Source organism: Panthera pardus, unplaced genomic scaffold, assembly GCF_024362965.1.
Source record: "Panthera pardus isolate Hobbes unplaced genomic scaffold, ASM2436296v1 HiC_scaffold_11, whole genome shotgun sequence".
NCBI lineage: Eukaryota > Metazoa > Chordata > Mammalia > Carnivora > Felidae > Panthera > Panthera pardus.
The window spans coordinates 11942789-11965415 of record NW_026526666.1 but is presented as its reverse complement, the minus strand read 5'-3'; the positions used below and the strand labels follow the sequence as shown (position 1 = coordinate 11965415).

The window sequence follows — 22627 nt, the reverse complement described above, 5'->3', positions numbered from 1 at the left end:
GAGACTCTATTCAGCTTTTGCTCCTGTTCAGCTTTTGCCCCAAAAGCTGTCTTTGCTTTTTTCAGACGAGCTTCATTTCACGCTCATTTTGGAAATGCAGATGTTTATTTGCTCCTGGGCCACTTCTTCCTTGCCTCTCTACTCAAACTTCAAGAACACAAAGGAAAAGATTGCAACGATCGTTTGTAATCGGCCGTCCCAAACCTCTGATGTAAGTAAGAGAGGGCAAAGCAGGCTAGAGTAGGCCTCGGCTGCTCTGCTCACAAGAGCCGTGTGAAAAGGAGGAAGTGGGAAGAGGCCCGGTGGCTGTGGTGCAGGCCATCAGCAAAGTCAGCACCTACAGACCGATGAAGACAGCAGAGGAACCTGTGCCTGGTGCCCCACAGTGAAACTGCCTATCAGTCGGTATCAGGGGCTGTCGAGGCCAATTCCTGCACACCGTCTGCACTCCTCGCTGCTGTCAGTGACACAGACATCCTTTGAAGCCGGGAGGCTGCTTCCCGTGGGCCTAAAGTCTCTGCCTCATGCTCTTGTCCACGTTCTCCCTCGGCACCGGGCTTGACTCCAAATTCTTCTTGGAGGTCCCTGCTCCATGCTGGTGCTTCTCGAAATCAATTCCCAGTGGCCAGAGTGTCCAAGGTTTAAAATGAAAATCAAATGAAAGCAAAATCATCAAAACAAATACAAATGAGTCCCCACTCCTGACATAATTTTGATTTCTGGATGTGTTTACAATGCTACAGTTCCTACCTACTTCCCATCTTGCACTGACACTTGCTGCCTCTGGCCCTTTTCCTTCTTCCTCCTTTTGGGCCAAGCCATTGACAACCATTCCACAAAATGGTTGAGCAGTGAAGTCCCTGTCTCATATAAACTTATCCCTAAATCAAGTGTAGTTAAAACAATCTTGGGCTCTTTATCAAAAGTGGTCAGCAATGTGCTTTGAAACATCCAGGCCTGTCACCTCTCTGAACAGACCTAGGGTCATTTTCTGACTCATTAACCTCTCTGACTCTGGTTTTCATGCTGTTAGGCTACCTTGGGGTTAGTTGTGAGACAAAGAGCTACTGACAGAGGTTCGAGTTAGTAGCGATAATACTCCATTAAACCTCAGACGGACGGCTGACGTGGTTTCTTACCTGCCGGAAATCAGCAAACATGGGAGTGGAGTGATTTCCAAGACTCAAGATCTGCTGAGTGGTCCTCATAGCTAACAGCTAACAGAGGAAGGGGACACCCAAAATAAGCCTATCCAGTGAAGTGTTGGGCACAGTTGGCCTACTGAGGATGGTGGTTTGCACATCTTTGTATTTTTGCCATCATTTGGGCAGGATAAACATCCCCAAGGGTCCGTTTACCCCAAATGGCCACCACTTACCAATGCAAAAACAAACAAACTTAAGTTTGTTTATTGAGAAGAAAACCAAAGCTTTGAGAGAGGATAGGGACAATGTCTTTGGATCCCCAGGACCTAATGGCTTCAAAATATAATTATTGAGGTCATTGATTATTCTGAGGGTTAATCATACATGATTCTCCATCCTTTCAGTCTTGGAACTGTCTGTCTCAGAGAGCAACTCTCTGTCTCAGAGTATAGCCAGGTAACAGATTATGGGTCGATCAAATTCTCCATTTTTACAAAACCTGGAAGGAGGAGAAGAGGAATAGGAGCCCGAGCCTCACCAATGCTGAGAATTAATTAATTGATTCGTTCGTTGATGTGTTTTAAAGATGTTTCCCTCTAAAATTCAGTGGGGGGGATGGGAGGGGGAAGGCAGGTCCAAAGTGGTCACCAAGATGGCCAGAAACCCAAATACTGTTACAGGCAAAGGTCTCAGTACAAGAGCAAAGAAAATCAGGCAGTAGGATTGGACTGTGTGTTTCTGAGGTCATGTCAGCAGTCTCCTGGGCCACAGCTTTCGCTTGCTCAGAATGCAATTTGTTCAGGCAGTGCAGCTGGGGGCAGCAGGGCTAAAACATTGGCTGGCGAGAGAAAATCAAAATAATCCCCATTAAGTTCCCATTATCTTAAAAATTAGAAACCCTAATGAGAGGCTTCCAGAGCAAGCAGAGCAGCAGGGGGGCACCTCTGATGAACGCTGTCCTCTGTGAGGATGTCACTGTCACCGTGGGCAGGCTGAGTGCCTGAGTGCCTGGGAGCAGTTTCCCTGGAAGCAGCCAAGACGGATTGGGCACCCCCAGGACTCAGATGTCATGAAAAGACAGAGAAGCAGCCCAGAAGCGAGGCCAGCACTCGGAAGGAGAGACCCGTGGCCTGAGGCGTGATTGTCTTTAACCCTGAATTTGGTCAACTTGTTCCTCAGACACTGAACATATTTAACTTGGAAGGTCCCAGATTCTAAGTGTGGTGCCCTCTAAAGGCAGGTAAAATGCCCCGTGGAGGTTCTGAACCTGTGATCTCATCAGGTTTCAGGTAGAGGAGCCTCTGATAAGAAGGTAGCTGGGATGCCTACTCCCCTGGCAGTGAGCAACTGGGGACACACTCTACTTACAGGCCTGGCCAATGGCCTCCAGTGTTTTCCGTCTAAAGGCTACATCTCCTCACCAGCTCTGCAACACATCTTGACGCCACGCGGTCCAGTAGTACCACATCATCTGGTGGCACTGGGCCAGGAGCGTGCCCAGATCGCTCAGCACCATACAGGGAGTCTACAGGGCCCGCGGGCTCCCTCCCCCGCACTCCTACTGGAGCACAGGAGATTATCAGGCGGCGAGTCATGGTGTTGTTATTATTACCCTGATGTGTAATAAATCTACATGGTGCAATAAATTAAGGCAAGGCTCTGTTCTCACTTTACATACTGCCAATAGTTTTATTGTAACAGCTTGAAGATGTGAGTTTTCCTTTTTAGGCAGAGCAGAGGAAGCTGTGAAATCTGAAGAGAGAACAAAAGGAGATGAATGTAGTTTGCAAAGACAGGTATTGTACCCCAGCCGGCTCATCAGGACATCCAACACCTAACATTTTTGTGCTGAATGGTATCGGGGGAACTTGGAAGCCTTACAATGCCCCGAAGAATTCATTTGAATTCATTTTCATATCAATGTATCTGCATTCTGCAGCGCTGACTTCTCTAACAAGACTTACAGCACTTTCTTTCAGCGGTGAACCTGAGCTGATTATAAGATCACAAATTGGTTCTGGAACTCATTAAAATCAGCAAATGAACATTAGCGAGATAGCTGCATGGGCTGAAATTGTGATAATCTGTTCATTTTGGCAATGACAGCTCAGGGGATGAAGAGAGGGGAGGTGAGACCCTACAACTCCCCTCCCCCACTCCCCCTTTCCCCCAGGAAGATTATGATTCATTTCAGACCCCTGTCCAGAGATGCACATGCTCTGGCTTTTCTTCCTTTACACCGAGCACCTCTGTTCTATAGGAGGCAAGGGAAGGCCTCGAGAAATGCTTCCCCTCTACCCTTTGCCAAGTTCAAAGCTCAGGCAAGGCCGTCAGCCACGTCCCCAGCATACCTGACACTTAACGAATTTTGTAGGCATCCTGTTCTTTGCTAGCAAATTGTCAGCTATGAGATTTCTTAACACTCTGGTTCCACAGCCTTCCTTTTATCTTCTTCCTCTCAGGTCTCACTGTCTGTGCTTTATGTGTCATTGTATCCCCTGAAAGCTTAATAACATAGTTGATACTTAATATATAAATGTTTATGAACTGACTTTCAAAGTAGTCATCTAGCTCATTCTACAACTTCCAGCATCGTTGCCCTACTTTGCCATCATGTATTGCCCTGCAAAGCCACGGACTCCTTACCACCTTCCAGTCCATAAACAACTACTTCCCTTGGTAATCCCCTTGACAAAACCCTAAGTTCACCCCTCTCTCCTCCTTAGAAAAGCCCATACTCCTTCAGTCAGCAGCAAACGCAAAGACAGGAAATTTCACTCTCTGAGTTTGGATGTTCTCATGAATTCTATTTTTCTCTCCTAGGTTTTTCCCCTAAGACGTTCTACCTCTGGTTAATCTGCAAAAGCCTAATCAGTACACACTCTGGAAAAGCTGAGGTCATAATTTCTGAATCTGGTTTGCATTTGGGATTTGCTTCTGAAACTCAAAATTAATATTGTAAATTTACTGGAAGTGTGTTTTCTGCTTTCTGGCCTCAAACTAATATTTTTTCACACACAAACATCAGTATCTGGCTCAACCTAGTTATTAAATGAAAAAGAAATTTCCAACTCCTTCCCTGACCTTTCCCTGTCTCACCACTGCCTGCCTCCAACACACACACACGCGCGCACACACACACACACACACACACACACACACACACACACACAGAGTTACTGTCAATGGGAAAGATGCAGTCCTTGCTTGAATTCCCCTTAGGTTGTATCATTGTTTAGAAATTATTGGTTCTCATCCAGAAGCAGACATGGACAAAGTAAGGAGTTACTGTTTTAGCTCAGCCATATAAAGTAGCACAAACCCCAGGCTTCAGTCTTTCTGTGTTCAGTGTTCTGAACTTTCTGTGTTCTGGTGTTCAATCTTCCTTGTAATGAATAAGCAGATTCATGTTAAGAATACTTACGGAGTACTTCTGTTATTCCTAGTACCGTATTGTCCATTACGTTATCTCATTTAACTTGATTCTTGCCTTTTAAGGTGTATTGATGTTTTCATTTTATAAATGAGGAAGCAAATGTTCAAAAGTACCAGGCGACTCGTGTTGAGTGGTAGAACCAGATTTTTGGATACTAAGTCTACTATTGTAGTAATATTTCTGCTTGTCTGATTCTCAACTTTGTGCTAACAGAATCCTGTTATATGCAAGAACTGTAACTCCATACGAAGTGGCTGCTCTTAAGCAACCTACAGAGCACAGAAATCCCATTACAGCAAATACCCTTCTGACAAAACCCCATGCTAGAGCTGGTATTGGCTCCTGAGTTTCACCTAGTAAATACTCAAGTAGTACTTTGCGAAAGTTTCAACACATTTCTCAGAGGAAATTTGGCCTTTAGGACATCTTTAAGATTGGGCTGATGTGTTAGGCCACCAGGGAAAAACAGGAAACCTGATGATAAGATGTTGGTTGTGTGCTCCTTTATGCAATAGATAGCGGTCCTAAAAGTTATACTAATTTCATTGGCTGTAAACAAAATTGAAAATAACGTGAAAATAGGAGACAAAACCATCTCCACCTAGGTTTTTTTGTAAAAGGTACTTGGAATCATAATGTCAACTGAAGAAAACATTTGGAGGTAGTAAATAACCACTTATGCTTCCTACAAAAGTAGCTGGTATTTTTATCAGCATTCACTATGTGTCAGTTACCATTACGAATTTTTATGTATTATTTAATCTTCACAACAATTCAATGAGGTAAATGCTGTTTTCGTTTTATACACAGAGAAACCGAGGCTCAGAGAGGTTAAGTAACATGACCAAGGTCACGTAGCGGATGAGCGGCAGGACCAGATTTTGAACTTACACAGTATGGTTCCACAGTCTACATGTTTAATCACACTTTGAGTTGCAAGATAAAATACAGAATGTCCTGAATTTCAGATAAACAAACCCCAAATATTGCATGGAACATAGTTATACTAAAAACATGTTTGTTTATATGAAATTCAAATTTAACCGGACATCTTGTCTTTTCACTCGCTAAATCTAGCAAACCTAACCACACTATCCTGCCTTCTATAAATTCTGTATATATTCAGGTTGCCTAATTCAGTGGTTTACATGTGCTTGAGTTTTATTACAGAATAAATAATGTTAACTCATATCCACAAAGCTAGGGCAAGCCCTCCTGGATTCCTTTTCCCTCCACTTACTGAAGGCTGGGGACCGTCTTTTCCTTGATAGTGCAGTTAAGTGCAAGCTTTTCTCTTCTGATAAGAAAAAACTTGGCTTACCGTTGGTGCATTCTGGCCTCCTGCCTACATTGGGCTTTCCCTTCAGTGGCCAGCAGTGTCCTCCCTGGTGTTCATCCGTATCCAATTTCCTTGCTGCAGAAATCCTTGATTCTTCCTAGGAGTTACAGTGCCGCATGGCTGAGTAGCTGCTTCCTTCTAGATGACGGTGTTCCCAGAAGGAAATGGAAAAGAATGAGCTGGCTACAACTTAGCAGGAAGGGACCCTGCAGATAAAGTCTGTGGCATAAAACATATAAGTAGGCAATACACACATCACCGAGCAAACAGCTCTTGCTTACCTGTGTGTGCACTCTCCACTAGGATGTACTTCATGCATTTCAGGACACGCACCTGCCTTCTTTTACCGCCCGAGCAACCTGTGCTGCAGAAATAGAAACTGCATCTAATGGCCACATAAAAGACAAGTGTCCCATGGCACCTGGGTGGCTCAGTTGGTTAAGCATCTGACTCTTGGTTTCAGCTCAGGTCATGATCTCGTGGTTTCGTGAGTTTGAGCCCCACGTCAGGCTCTGCAATGACAGCGCAAAGCCTGCTTGGGATTCTCTGTCTCCCTTTCTCTCTCTGCCCCTCCTCCACGCTTGCTGTCTCTGTCTCTCTCAAAATAAATAAACTTAAAAAAATTTTTTAAAAAGACAAATGTCCCCCAAAGTACTAAAAAGCAAATATAAGGGAACTTGGAATTAGCTGATGTTCATTATCTTTTAATAATGTGAATAATTGAAAAGCGACCATCTATTTACAAGCCTGGATAGTTACAGAATCACCTTCATAGTCAATATTTTTTAAATCTTTCAAGCAGCATGAATTTTTATGAGCCCAAGATGAAATGATAGATAATATTTCTTATAACATAAAGCAGCATTTTGTCATTATGTGACAGGCTCTGTGAAAACCACTGTACATGTCTGACCACATAATTTTTACCAAAACCCTGTGAAATTCTGTACTTTTATTATATCACAGATAAGAACACTGAGGCTGCCAGAGGTTTAGCAACTTGCCCAAGTTTGCACAGTCGGTAAGTGGCAGAACCTGTGTTTAAACACAAGAAGTCTCACTCCAGAAACCATATATTTAATTCCTGAACAATGATGCCTCCACAGCATAAGATCAGGAGATATAGCTTCTGTGGTGAAAAGCAGTTTTGTGTGTTTTGTTTTGTTATTTCACATCTGTTGTTAACTCTTTTATTCCAAAGGCGTGAAGTGTTCTCTTTCCAAAAAAGTAAAGAATATCCAGGAGGAGAAGAAGGTGGGTGACAAATAGCCAAACTGGTTAGGATTAAATAGATGATTAAATCCCTAGAAACATGCAATCTACTAAGACTAACTTATGAAGAAATAGGAAATCTGAACAGACCAATTACCAATAAGCAGGTTGAATCGGTAATCAAAAACCTCCCAATGGACAAAAGTCCAGTACCAGATGGCTTCACTGGTGAATTCTACCAAACATTCAAAGAAGAATACCAATCCTTCTTAAACTCTTCCAAAAAAAAAAAAAAAATAGAAGAGGGGAATACTTCCAAACTCATTTTCCAAGGTTGGCATTACCCTGATACCAAGACCAGACAAGGATGCCACAGGAAAAAAAATTACAGTCCAATATCCCTGATGGATACAGTAAAAATCCTTAACAAAATATTAGCAAACTGAATTCAACAATATATTAAAAGGATCATACACCATAATCAAGTGGGATTTATTCCAGGGATGCAAGGATGGTTCAACATCTGCAAATCAGTTAATGTCATACACCACATGAGCAAAATGAAGAATAAAAATCATATGATCATCTCAACAGATGCAGAAAAAGCCTTTGACAGTATTCGACATCCATTTATGAGAAAAACAAAGAGGGTATAGAGAGAACAGAGGGAACAGACCCTTACATAAAGCCTACATAGGACAACCCCAAAGCTAATATCATACTCAATAGTAAAAATCTGAAAGCTTTTCCTCGAAGATTAGGCATAAGAAAGAAAGAAAGAAAAGGCATCCAAACTAAAAAGGAAGAAGTAAAACAGTCACTATTTGCAGATGACATGATATTATATAAAAAAAAAAACAAACCCTAAAGACTCTATTGAAAAAGTATTAGAGTAAATGAACTAGATAATACCGCAGGATACAAAATTGATGCACATGCACCAAAATTTCCACACTAACAATAAACTCTAAGAAAGAGAAATTAAGAAAACAATCCCATTTACAATCCCCCCCCCATTAGGGAAAAACATAAGAGTGGCAATAATTTTCTAAAATCTGACACCAAAAATAAGAGCAACAAAAGCAAAAATAAACAAATGGGACTACATCAAACTAAAACAACTCTGCACAGAAAAGGAAACCATCAACAAAATAAGAAGGCAACCTACTTACTGGGAGAAAAGATTTGCAAGTCCTATATCTGAAAGAGGTTATTATCAAAAGTGTATAAAGAACTCAAATAATTCAATAGCCAAAAAAAAAAAAAGAAAAAAAAAAGAAGCAAATAAACAAACCAAACAACCCCCCCAAAATGGACAGAAGATCCAAAGAAGGCATGCAGCTGGCCAACAGGTACGTGAAAAAATGCTCCACATCACTCATCATCAGGGAAATGCAGATCAGAACCACCATGAGATACCACCTCACACCTGTCAGAATGGCTAGCATAACAACAACAACAAACAACAGGTGTTGGGGAGGATATGGAGAAAAGGGAATCTTGTGCACTGTTGGTGAGAATGTAAATTTGTGCAACCACTATGGGAAACTGTATGAAGGTTCCTCAAAAAATGAAAAACAGAACTACATATGATCCAGTAATTCCAATTCTGGGTATTTATCCAAAGACAATGAAAACCTAACTCAAAAGGATACCTGCACCCCCACGTTCATTGCAGCACTATTTATCATAGCCAAATATGGAAACAACTTACATGTCCGTGGATGGATGAATGGATGAAGAAATAGAGATATATACACACACATATACATGTAAAATAAGTCAGACAGAGAAACACAAATATCATAAAATGTCTCTTATATTTGGAATCTAAAAACCAAAACCAAACCAAAATAAACTCTAAGCTCATAGAAACAGAGAACAAATCGGTGATTGCCAGAGGTGGGGGTGGGAGGGGAGGAAAAATGGGTGAAGAGGGTCAAAAGTTTAAAAAAAAAAGTTGGATGCTTTATAACTAGTATCCAGCTCATACCACGTGACTCACCACACAAGGCAGTCGGGCAACACCTGAACTGGTTTCTGCCCTGCTCAACTGGACAAGCCTACTGATTGCTTCTTGTATGTCACAGCGATGTCAAGTTGCCACAAGGGATTCTAAATGCTCACTCTCATTTTCTGTCATTAAGGCCAACTGGTGCTAAGATCTGAATGCTTGTATCCACCCCCCAATCTATATGTTGAAATCCTAACCCCCAAAGATGATGGTGTTAGGAGGTGGGGACTTGGAAGGTGCTTAGGTCATAAGAGTGGAATTTCATGAATGGTACTAGTGCCCTTGTAAAAAAAGGTTCCAGAGAGATCCTAGTCCCATCCACCAGGTGAGGACACAGCAAGGAGGCACCACTATAAACCAGAAAGCAGGCTCTAACCAGAACGTGACCTTGCTGACACTTTGATCTCGGACTTGCAGCCTCCAGAACGTGAGAAATAAATTTGTTGCTTATAAGCTATGCAGCCTGTGGTATTTTGTTGCAACAGCCCAAAATGGGCTAAGGCACCTGGCAATAAAAAAATTCATGGACCAGTACCAGTCTTTGAACCATACTCTGAATAGCACTAATATAGAAAAGATCAGCTTAGCATGTAATTAATTAAAATATAAAAATATGCTAATGAATTAGATGGTTGGCTTATATTCTCTCCCCAGCCCTCTCTCCACAACACACACACACACACACACACACACACACACACACACACACACACATTTATTGAGAACCCACAATATGCCTGGTACATTTTGGGCTCTGGGAATATAGTAATGAACAAAACGGATCAAGTCTGTGCCCTCGGGGAACTTATATTCTAATTCAACCAATGTTTTGACACCGAAAGATCTGGGTTCCAGTTTGAGATCTTGCCAATGAATAGCTCGGCTTCTGTGCAGTTCATTTAATCCCTTTGAGCAAGTTTTCCCCTCTGCAAAATGAGACTTAAACCTACTTTAATGATATTTGTTTGTAGGATTAAGTTAGGCACTGTGGTGTCATTTTGAAAACTGTAAAATGGTATACCAATGCCCGGTCACTTATATCTGTAGCAACAAGCATAAAGTAGCAAGCACTCAGTTAAAACTTGTTGAATAAATGTGTGTAAGGTCCTATATGTGTGAGGTATGTTTTTTTGTGTAAAATATGCCTGCTTTTCAAATCCTTTAAACCACCGCACCAACAAGAAAAGTGTATTAGGTATTGCAGGATTTAGCATATGTAATTCTGTTGGGTTACAGGTTCCCAGGAATCCTGGTCTAAAAATACATTTTCTAAACATTTATTGGATGGAAGCCTCTTCTTACTGATTTGTATCACAATCTGAATGCTTCTTAAAGACGTCTTCCATAAATTGACCCTAAGAGTTGCTAACTATGCTGGCCCTGCCAGTTCTAAGTGTGCTGACGACGCTCCCTAGGATTACAAAATAGAACTGAGTTGTAAAAGCACCCTAAGTTTGGAAAGCACTTGGAAGAAATTCTCAGCAAACAGTAGCATGAAAACAAACACAGTCCACTTCTCTTCAAAAGTTTGAATCTCATGTTAGGAAATGTCATGGTTATGTGTTTGCTTTTGTTTTAATTTTAAGGTCAGTTCATCGAGTCCAATGATGAAAGCGATCAAAAGAATATTCTCCTGAAAATTATCTTTTCTTAGAAAAACAGAAAGGCAAATCAATACCCTGTCAGCACAGCGTAGACACAGATGTTGTGGCAGTCAAGTTCAGCAGACAGAAGAGTCCATTTGCTGGTCGAGGTAGGGGGTTGTAGGTAAGACTGTCCTCATCGCTCAGCCCCAAGTCATCCAACTCCTGGGACAAAGACTCATCTACCTCCACGTTGTTTCCAGAATGCTCTAGAAACTGGCTACCAGATGTGTCATGATTATGATCTATTTCAAATACCTGTTTCTCAGGTTTTTTCCTGCTTGTTCTTCTTCTTTCATTCATTTCTTCTTAATTTCCCAGAGTTCTGCCCCAAACCTGGCGCTCTGACCTAATGAATTCTCAATTGTAACAGAAGTGCCATGGAATGATTGTGGGTTTTTTTGGTTTCTTCTGCTTCTTTTCCGTTTTGTTTCTCCGAGGGTATAACAACATTCTCTCTGGGGGTTAGTGATAGTACTCGCAGTCAGGGAGAGGCATAAATTCGCTTCACTTTCCATGAAAGCGTGTAATTCAATGCAGTGGCTAATTGAGGATTACCTCATACATATAAGGTGCAAGACTGACAAGGGGACACTAACGTGATTAAAACACAGTGATCGGCAAGGAGGGAAATGTAGTGACGGGAATAAAATGAAAACACAATACATACGACAAGGCAGCTTGCAGGTGCCACAGGTGAGGTGAAAACAGAAACTGTGGGATTTCAGAGGAGAGGAAAAATCAGAAAAGGTTCCAGGTAGCTGCTGCAATTTGAGACAGGCCTCCAAGGATTTCAACAGATGTGGGGGCTGGAAGAGGGAATGGGGGGCACTATTCCAGGCGGAGACAATTTAAGCAAACAGGTTGGCTCCTCTGTAAAAAGTTGGTAGGAATTACAGCCAGTAGTTCCATTTTGCTTGAGGAACAGCTCTTTCTAAATAAGGGTGCCGTGCAAGGGAAGGCTGGAAAAGTGGGATGGATGCACATCACGGGGCAAATGCCAGTTTGAAATTGACAGAGAAATAGCAATAATTTTAAAAATAGGGTGGGGTCACAATGTGGCCACCGTTTAGAGAGGTGGCTCTGGCAAGAACACATGACAGATGGCAGGGGAAGTAACTAAGCAGGAGACCAAAGAGGAGACTATGGGAAAAGTCTGGACTAGAGGTAATCAGGCATGGCAGCAGAGGTGGAGAGAAGCAGAAGAGACACTGTGGGGCGCCTGGGTGGCTCAGTCAGTTAAGCGCTCAACTTGGGCTCAGGTCACGATCCCACAGTTTGTGAGTTCGAGCCCTGCGTCAGGCTCTGTGCTGACAGCTCAGAGCCTGGAGCCTGCTTCAGATTCTGTGTCGCCCTTTCTTTCTGTGCCTCCCCCACCCCCACCGCTCATGCTCTGTCTCTCTCTCTCAAAAATAAATAAACATTAAAAAACAATTTAAAAAAATAAAAAGAAGAGACATTGTGTAGGAAGGACCTCTACCCATCTGTCCAATACAGTATCCCCCAGGTATATGTGCCTCGTTAAGCCTAATTTAAATCCGTTAAAGTTAAATAAGATTTAAAATCCAATTCCTCAGTCATGTTAGCCACATCTCAAGTGCTCGATAGCCACATTGGCTGCTGTACCAGACTATGTAGATAAAGAACATGGCATAATGTTCTATCGGACGGCACAGATTGCTACACTTTGGGGACTAACTGGACACAGGGATGGGGAAGATTAAAGGCAGCTGAGGCTTGGCAGTTGAGTAACTGAAAAAGATAGTGTCATAAGCAGAAAAGGGATATCAGGAGGAAAGATGTCACTTGGTTTCTGTCAAACACCAGGCAGAATAAAATGTCTACACAAATGCGTGGGTGTCCTCGGTGAAAAAAAAAGGCAGGTAAAGCAAAGCACCCAGTCGGCTCCCCAAAGGCTTGTAAAGGGACCTGGCAGAATCCAGGTGGCTTATTCCCTGCTGTGCTCAGTTTCTCCCCAGCTTGTGCAGCTCCCTCAACCTGCTCCCAACCAATGGCTCAAGTGTGCTGCCACAGGGCAAGAACCCAAGGGCCTTGCTGGTTCTTCGGTTCCAAGGCTCCTCCCTGAGCCTATTTTTTCCTCATAGATACCTTCACTTCCTCTTTCCCAACGCCCTCACTCACCCTTCCCCATGCTTGATCCTTGGAAAGTCCCCTTTCCTCACTTATTTCACTGTTTCCTCTTTCTCACAGGGACCACCAAACCCTTGACCCCACTGTTGTATTATTTGCCTCTCTTCCCTCCCAGTGTAGGTTCCAAGGGGCTATCACTACAACCACTCCCTGGTGTAGACTTCCTCACCTTCTCATTGACTTTCATCAGCAAACCCAGCCCTGGTCAAATTCAACTCTCCTTCAATCCCTCAAGCAATGGAATGTGGCTGGAGAGAACCATACAACTTTGCCTAATGGTCTCACTTTGAATATAGGACCACCAGCTCAAGAGGGTCCTCCTCAGTGTTGTCTACACCACACTTCTCTAGTAACTCTTCAATGCTTCAAGAGAAGTCTTGCTCACCTTCTTTTAGCTCCTTAAATAGCCAATAGCCCCTCCCCATTCACAGTTTTTATCGCATAGAGTAAAGGAAAGCATATAGCCCAGATCTATCTCATCAGATCCAGTGAGGTAGCTAGCACATACAGTACTCAATGTAAACTGGGAAAATATACACACTGTGTGTGTGTGTGTGTGTGTGTGTGTGTGTGTAGGAGGGTGGGTCAAATTGCTAAAAGGCACCACCCCCTCCAGCTGGAGTAATTAGAAGAGGTGCCCCTCCCCACCCCTGCTTCCTCCAGATGGGTATGGCCTCATAGCTGCTTGGTTGGCAGTACAGGGGCTGCGTGTTAGCTTCCACCTGTCCCCTTCTGCTCTGCAGTGGCCTAAGCATGCCATCACCAAATGGACTACTTAACCTACCTGCATTTGCACCCACAGACTTTGCCTTCTCTCCAAAAATAGTGTGTGAACATACAGTCCTTATTCCTACCCGAGGCCATGCCCTTCACTAGGACATCATTGCTTCTCTTCTTGAGGACAATCTTTCTCCACTTGTCTCCTATCTTCTGTGCTATCATATTTATCTCTCTAAAGGATCGTTCCTCCCATCTTAAAATACTCTCCCTTGATCCCAAATACCCCTGGGGTACTGCCCTTTTCTCAGTTGCCCTTGACAGCAAAGCTCTTCAAGAGCTGTTTAGACTTGCTATACACACTCTCTCTTCCTCACTTCTCATTCTCTTGTTCACACACCCTAATCAGACTTTCTCCCCTGTGAACCATTGAAACTGCTTTCATCAAGGACATTAGTAACCCTCATCCGGCCAAATCCAGTGTTCAAACTCTGTCCTCAGCTTATTTATTTCAGCAGTATTTGATAAGAGTGATGACTCTCACCTTCCAGAAACAATTCTCTTATCTTCCATCACTCACCCTTTCCTGGTATTCCTCTGATCTGACTGGTAGCCCTTCCTCCTTTTCTACTTAATCTCCAAGTGTTGGATTCCTCTTAGTCCTCTCCTCCAGTACTCTCCCTCCCTAAGTGCTTTCATGTAGACTTAAGGCTTAAAAAGCATCTATGCTGATGAATCCCAAATATATATCCAATTGTTGTACTCAATATTCCATGTGGGTGCATAACAAGCACTTCATGTAACATGTACAAAACAGAACTCCTGATTTCCCCCATCCCCAAATTTCTCCTGTTGAGTCTTCCCCATCTTATTAAATGGCACCACCATTAACCCATCCTTCAGGCCTTGACCTAGGAATCATCCATGATGTTTGTTCCTTCACACACTCTCTGCCAAATCCACTCCAAAATATATCTGAAAAGCCTTCTTACCGTTTCTCTGCTGCCATACAAGTTACCTACCACCACCAACATCCTTAGGGGTCTTCCTGCAGACATTTGTGCTTCCCTATTGTGTATTTTACACATATTAGCAAGAATAACTTTAAAAACATTTTTTTAAGGTTATTTATTTGAGAGAGAGCTCCAGTACTTGTGAGTGGGGGAAGGGCAGAGAAAGAGAGAATCCTAAGTAGGCTCCACGCCATCAGTGAAGAGCCCAACTTGGGGCTCGATCTTAACAACCGGGAGATCATGAGCTGAGCCAAGATCAACAGTGGATGCTTAACCGACTGAGCCATCCAGGCGCCCGAAGAATACTTTTAAAAAAAAATTTTTTTAACGTTTATTTATTTTTGAGACAGAGAGAGACAGAGCATGAACAGGGAAGGGGCAGAGGGAGAGGGAGACACAGAATCTGAAACAGGCTCCAGGCTCTGAGCTGTCGGCACAGAGCCCGACACGGGCTTGAACTCACAGACCGTGAGATCATGACCTGAGCCAAAGTCGGAGGCTTAACTGACCGAGCCACCCAGGCGCCCCCCAAGAAGACTTTTTTTTTTTTTTTAACGTTTTTATTTTTGAGACAGAGAGAGACAAAGCATGAACGGGGGAGGGTCAGAGAGAGGGAGACACAGAATCCGAAACAGGCTCCAGGCTCTGAGCTGTCAGCACAGAGCCCGACGCGGGGCTCGAACTCACGGACCGTGAGATCATGACCTGAGCCAAAGTCGTCTGCTTAACCGACTGAGCCACCCAGGCGCCCCAAGAATACTTTTTAAAACGTGAATCAGATGTGGTCATTCCTCTGCTCATCCTCCCATGGTTTTCAGTTGCTCTTATAACAACTCACAAGGCTCCATAGGATCTGGTCCTTCTAAACCTCTCTCAACTTAACTATTGCTACTCTCTGGCCAGCTGGTTCCATTTAGCCACACTGGCCTTTTGCTGTTCCTGTAACCTACCAGGTGTATTCCCAACTCTGAGTTTATGGCTGATTGTCTTTCAGCATGAAAAGGCTGTTTCCCTCACACCTCCACACTCATTTGCTAGGCTCATTCCTTCATATCCTATGTATATGATAGGTGCTCAAAGGTCTCCTCTGTGGGGCAGTATCTGGCCAGCAATAAAGTCATTCCATTCCTGGTTTTATTTGTCTTCACACTACATAATACGGATTGAAATTTTTGTTTAGTTTGTTGTCTGTCTCCACTCTCCCAACCCAGTAGAATCAAGCTTCACAAGGGCCTTTGCTTGCCTAGGGCATTATCCCTTGCGCCTAGACAGTGCCTGGCACTTACTAGGTGCTCAGTTAGTACTTGTTGAATGGTTGCATTCCCTTCCAAATTCTATTCCTCCTGAATCGTCGGACTCTCCTTCATTCTGTTTCCCGCCTTTCGCAACCTCCTACTCAGCTCTTCACAATACCCCAACACCTCGTTCCTCCCCATGATCCTCAGCTCTCACCACGCTCCTCTGCGCGGCTCCTTTAAGCGGACTCCGGAAAGCCGTGGGGAAGGCGGGGCCAAAGTCTAGCTGACGGCGACTCGGAGGGGCGGGGTGGAACTGGGGGCGGGGTCAGCGTGCTGCGTGCGTGCGCGTTCTGGAGGCGCCGCCGCCGCCGCCGCCGCCGCCGCTCTCGAGGCCGCTGCCGCCGCTGCCGCCGTCGCCGCGCAGAGCCGGAGCAGGAGCCACGGCCGAGAAGAGGGAGGAGGTGGAGGAGGAGGTGGAGGAGGCGCCGGACCGGGGGGGTGAGTGAGGGGCGGGGAGCCCAGCCGGCCCCAGAGGGAGCGGGGGACGCGGGTCGGCCGAGCCTGGGCTGAGGTGGCTCATGTCGCCGGTCAGTCCCCTGGCTCCCCCTTCCTCCTCCGCGTTCCCTCGGTGTCCGGGGCGGCGGCCCGGGGGCCTGGCCGGCGGGAGGGGCCGGGGCTCCGGGAGGCCCTGCCGCCGCCGCCGGGGCCAGAGCCAACCACGCCCGCGGACCGAGCCGGTCGACTGTGGCGGGGCCTGCGGGAGACGGACGGGAGGGGCCCGGGCCGGGTGTGGGAGAGAAAGAGGACATTGTGTCCCCCACCCTCCAACTCCCCGAGGTGTCATGGCACAAGCCCATTTCCCTCGCCATCTCCTCGGACACAGTGCCCTCGCCACTCACTGCCCGAGAGATGCAGAAGCTTGGACATCGCTACCTTTTCCCTCTTCGTGCATGTCCCCAGACTAGGGTCAGACCTTCCCTCCAACCCAGCTCTCCCCTTGGGGGGCACGCGAAGAGGGGGCTGGAGGGTTAGGTGAATTTTCTGTCCTCCCTCCTCTGCTAGAGAGGTGCGGAGAGTAGGCGGGAGCGTTGCCCTCCCTGCGTTCACTTCTGGCAGGGTCGGGGTCTCCCTTTCCTTCCTTCCCCCCTGCCCCCCACCACCCGTGCCGAGGGCTGACATCTCTACGCCCCACTCCACCTCCCTGCCCCTTTCCCGCCCTCTTTCCCCCACGTCTTCCGTAGCTTTGCCATGTGTTCGCCTTTTCGGCGTTGCCCTTCTTGGGTCTCTGCTTCATCCCTGAATTTTGTGAGGGAAGGGGTCACCGTGTGATTCTTGTCTTCCTTCAGACTGGGGCCGGTAGGAATGTCACTTGTCCCCCTCAGGAAGTTAAGGACGGTGTCTTCAGCCGAATTGTGTAATTTACTGCTAAAGGGAGAAGGTGAGGGGGAAGATTCTTGCGCCCGAGAACTGGGATCTCCTCGCAGGGCGAAGCACCGAGAGTTTGGGGGACCTTTTGACCTCTTGTTGGAAAAAAGAACTATGACTGAGTTATGTATTCCTTTTTGGGAGGGAAGATGGTTTTGTCACTGCTTTGAAGGGAGGAGAGTATAAGAGACAAGGGAGTACCAGGGTAGGAGGTTAAGGGGCCAGGGCCTTACAGGTGGCCACAGTTTTCTGCTTCCTGGATGTGGGATGAGGATTCTTTCTGTTTTCATCACCGTCAGGAGTAAGGTATCAGCTCTTGGTTTTAAGGTGGGGCTCCTACCTTCAGAAGCATGCTGTAGGGCAGTCTCAGAAGGGATGCTGCTGGAAACAGGATTTGGAAACTTTTCTTCTGGTTTCCTGTCAGTGTGTGGGGGCGGGCATGTGTACGTGTACTTTTTCTTTTCTTTTCGTGTAATTGATATCTGCAGTATTTTGACATAATAATCACTAAATCAGTCCCGGAGCCCCTTTCTTTCTGTCTTTATTAGGATTTCTTACAACACTTTCTGTTTTGACATTATATTTGCATCGGTTGAAGCTGTTTTTTAGTCTGGCGTTTCACTGAATCCTGTCTCCTTGGTATTTTGAATTCTGCACTGCAAAATGTGATTAGGTGTGAGGTATTGAGGATCACACGGTGCCTGGCACAAGGGAGGCACTCAGTAGTTTGTGGATGAATTGAATGATTACAAAGATGTGTCTAGGTGTTATCCATATTCTGTCCTTTTGAGAGATGGCTTATAGTAGAATATTGCATTTTACTTCCGATATAAAATAGTAGTTCTTAACCTTTTCTAGGCCACTGACACCTTTGAGATTATGATGGAATATATAGACTCTTTCCCCAGGAAAAAAAAAAAAAAAAGTACTAGACCAGTTTCAGGGACACTCTGAAGCCAAACATAGATACCTGTCTCAAAAGTAAACTGGAATCCTGAGTATTATTCAGTTCCATATTAAAACTGTTTAAAACTGTTCACTTTCTGTGTGAACCTCAAGATTGACAGTGTTGACACTTTAGACTAAACTTTGGTCTTTAGGAACAAGATTTTGGAGTAATTGTTCTTACAATTTTAGGAGGAAAAGTTGTCACTAATAACTAGTACTAGTCAGTTTTAAATCAATACACTAGTGGCTTCCAAAGAAATAAGATTGTTATAGAGACTTTTGGCAGCCTAAAATCATAATCACAACTGACGTAATTTTTATTGTATAAACTGCTTAATAATATCAGCACGTGAACATTTTCACAAATCAAACTATTCATTTTTCCTGTTCTCCTCCAATCATATTTATATGCATGGTTTTTCATGTAGTTAAAAATTATTGTATCAACCTTTAATATTAATTCAACAAATGCTTTTTGAATGCCTATTGTGTGAATAAAATCGAGTTCTTGTTGTCGTAGAGCTATAGTCTAATCAGGAGAGATGGGCCGTAACCAAATAAACATAGACTATGTTAGACGATAAGAGCTATGGAGAAGAGTGAAGTAGGGGAGGGGAAAGAGAGAAACGGTGGCAGGGAAGACATGCGACTGGAGCAGAGACCTGAAAGAAGCGAGTTATGTGTACTGTCTTAGGGAAGAAGGTTATAGGCCGAGAGGACTACAGGCGCAAAGACCCCCTCAGTATATTTGTCCTTTTTGAGAACAGCTAGGGAGACAGTGAGCAGGAGGGAGTGAGAGTTTAGGTTAGAGAAGTAACTGAGCATTATAGGTCATTGTAAGAACTTTGGATTTTACTTTGAGATGAGCAACCATCTATTGGAGGATTTTACGGAGAAGAGTTTCTGAGAATCGTTCTGTGTGGAAATCAGCTTGGCAGGGAGTTGAGGTGGGCAAGAGTGTGAGCAGGAAGACCAATTAGGAGGTTAATCTTTATTTTAAACCTTTTTCGGAGGTTGCAAAGTAGTTCATCTACCCTTTGTTGGGCATTATAGGCAGTTTGTTTCCCCTAACTAAAATAATGAAATAAACACTTTTGTATATGCAACATTTTCTTTCTTCTGGAATATTTCTTTGGGATTAATTTCCGGAAGAAGGACTGCTGAATCAAAGTATATGAATTTACTTGTCTTCTTGATGTATCTGTGAATTCCTTCCAAGAATACGTTGTACTAATTAAAGTGATAGCCACAGTCATCAGTCTTAAGTATCAAGACAGTTGTCACTGGCATTGAGTATTATTATTTATTACTTAAAAAGTCATTTGAGTTATAAAAAAATATCTTTTAGGTTGTTAGGTTGAATTTCCCAATAGCTTGAATTTAGAGTTCATATGTTTGTTCACCTCTCTCTTCAACATTTAACAAGAGAGTGCTGATTGTTCGGGATATGGAGATGAATTAGACAGGGTCTTTGTCCTCAGGGAGTTTTACATTCTGTTGTAACTTAGATTCGAATCGTTAAGTAACTTAAAATCTTGCTATCTTGCTAAAAGTTTACTATCATTTGTGAACTTTGTTATTATATGGCTGTTAATCTTTTATATAAAATAGACTTTCCAATCAAGCATCTAATTCTTCATATTGATAATTACTTTTTTTTCTTACAAAGGGAGTTTTAATTAATTTTTAATGTTTACTTTGAAAGAGAGAGAGCATGAACGAATGGGGGAGAGGCACAGAGGAAGGGAGGGAGGGAGAGGAAGAAAGAGAGAATCCCAAGCAGGCCCCATGCTTTCAGCACAGCCCAATGCAGGGCTTGATCTCACAAACAAACTGTGAGATCATGACCTGAGCTGCAATCAGGAGTCAGATGCTTAACTGACCGAGCCATCCAGGTGCCCCTACAAAGGGATTTTTAAATGATATCTGCAATTTGTGTAATTTGTTTTGCATGTCTTTATAATCTTAAAACTGACAGCTCCATGTTTTGTTCTTTGCAATAAATTATGCAACTAGTACTTAGTTGAATTTTTAGATTGTTATAATTCTTTACAGTTATTCAAAACACAGAGACCATTGTTTCTGTTAAATAAGGTTAGCATTGCATTGTTGACATTTTTTTGAGTTTCAAAGGGAGAATGATACCAGTCTGTTTGGATAGAAATTATACCACTGTGAGGGCATTGCTTGGAGTTTCTAGTTCTGGAATCTAGATGGTTCGATTTGGCATAAGCAGAGAACTTCACCACCTCTGAAGTGAGTCAAATAATTGAGTTACCTGCAAGCACCTAGCTCTGTGTTTGACACATGCTAGGGACCCAACAAATGTTCCTGCAACGTCAAATAACCTCTGAGTTCCCGGTTCTAAAATTCTCATACTTTAGAAGTTCAGTAAAAAAAAAAAAAAAAAAGAAAAAAAATTGTACAAACGGTTTATATATTAATGTTGTGGTGAGTTTAAAATTGTGAACTTAAAATTACTTCCTCCTAATGTTCTTTTTCAGATTAAACTCATCAGTTTTAAAAAGAGTTATGGCGTATTTCCAAGTATATCCTGTCCATTCTGATGTCATATATTGCTGCATGACTTAATGCCAAATTCACATCTTATGAAAGTGATCAGGGTTAAACATGAATGTATTTAAGCTTTCATATGTTATTGAGATGAAGCATCCATCCCCCCTCCCCTTTTTGCGCGTGAATGTTGGGGATTACAAGTGATAGTTTTTATGTGCTTTTCAGTCTTTCATGTAGAGAGTTAATATTGGCCCATTCAGGTTATGCATTTTTGTAATAGTGGTTATGGACACTGAATGATTTCACACACTCTTTACAGTCCCCTTCTCACAGTTTTGAGATGAGTGGTTAAGAGGGCACTTTGTTTCAAAGTTAAATGATCCAGAAGAGTATTGAACCTATAAGCTTAGCTTATCATGATGTACTGATCAGCAAAGCAGTTTAACAGAGAACTATGCCATGCTGTTGTTTCCGCTTGAAAATAGGCCTTTAGAGGTAGAAAGTAAATGTGTGTACCAACAAGAAAAGGAAATTGTGCGTGATGATTATGGTGGAGTTGAAACAAGAAATAGTGTACTTTTATAAGTGGTCTAAAAATAATCGTTTTAATACAATTTTCAGAAGTATATGCTATGCACATGGTGGATTAAATATGTTTTATGAAATTAACTTCAATCATTAGAGAAGTTAATGGCTTTTTTTTAAAGGTACTGATGACTTATTTTTTTAGGCTAATTCCAGATAAGTCTGGGAAAAAATTACTTTACATATTCAGTTTTCTATTTCTAGCCTATTTAGTTGCCATTGATAGAGATTGGTTCAAAGTGTAGAGTGGTAAAGGTAACAGAATTTGGAATTAAATATGTAATCCCGTGTTTGGTTTCAGAATTTATTCAAGTTAGTCCATATTTCATAAGAATAGGAATATACGAAGCTACACTTTGTAACTGGTAAAAGGTACTGTTGGATTAATTAAAACTTGAAGTACCTTACTTTGAACTCACAAGTATATATACCTGTAACATTCATGGTTGTTTGCAGTGTACATTTATGCTGGTTGTATAAAATAACTTTGCTCAGGATAGAACTGTTATAGTTATTAACCACAAAAGTGTAAAAGTAAGAGAGGCACAAAGAACTGGGTGCAATTGTTTCTTTGGGCAAATCCCAAATGTAGCTTGTAAGTTTCTAAATTAGTAGTAGGAAATTATCTCCTATGGCAAACTGAACATTTCAAATTGTTCAGATGTGTAATCTGAAGAGTAAATTCATTCACTGTGTTTTCAGTGATATTTAAAAATGCATTTATAAACAGGATCATTCTGTTCTAGACAGGTTGGCTGTATTATAGAACATTAAGCAAGCAACCATAACTTAATTATTTTAGCAGTTGAAATTTAACACTAATCTTTGGATTTTATGTAGTTTTAGTGTCTAGCCCAAATCATTGATGTCTTTTGATCTACCTTTTCCATTCCATTGAATGCATGTAAAAATGTTGCATGATTTTATTAATAGATTTCAGATTCAGTCATTGAACAGATGTTTGCATGACCCAATATTAAGTTCTTTGATGGAAACTGAGATGTGACGCTGTAGTTTCTACTATAAGGAATTTATAGTCTAATAATTTGTTTGCCAGGACCTGACACATGTTTTATAAATAAATGTTGTATTTTCACGGTAGAGTGGAAATAGAATGATACTCTTTTTCTAAGTAAAATCAGTGTGATATTTTCAAAATTTTCTTAGTAGCTCAACACCTATTTCTGTGGTATTATTCCCCCCCCACCCATGGTGTTATTTTCTGACAGCTTACTATTACAAGA

General features: G+C 42.8%; 1 protein-coding gene and 1 long non-coding RNA gene across 5 annotated transcripts in view; one reads left to right on the top strand and one right to left on the bottom strand.

Annotated features, from left to right (window-relative positions):
- Positions 1-2807: 2807 nt before the first annotated feature.
- Positions 2808-16226, bottom strand: LOC109272046 (uncharacterized). 2 transcript variants are annotated; one of them, XR_002082228.2, is made up of 5 exons: positions 16123-16226; positions 6202-6284; positions 5903-6058; positions 3497-3650; positions 2808-2897 (listed from the first exon to the last, which is right to left on the bottom strand). It is a non-coding gene; the product is annotated as an uncharacterized LOC109272046 (long non-coding RNA). The 2 variants fall into 2 exon arrangements; XR_002082230.2 differs by having other exon boundaries at positions 6202-6279; positions 16123-16186.
- A 66-nt stretch (positions 16227-16292) lies between these two features.
- RAP1A (RAP1A, member of RAS oncogene family) overlaps positions 16293-22627 on the top strand; it is a 78491-nt gene continuing 72156 nt past the window's right edge. For 2 of the 3 annotated variants that reach the window (XM_053891212.1, XM_053891206.1), the window contains exon 1: positions 16301-16407. The gene's annotated coding sequence lies outside the window, so the exon portion shown is untranslated. Of the gene's footprint in view, positions 16408-22627 lie in introns of all 3 variants that reach the window. The other variant, XM_053891216.1, reaches the window with a different exon arrangement.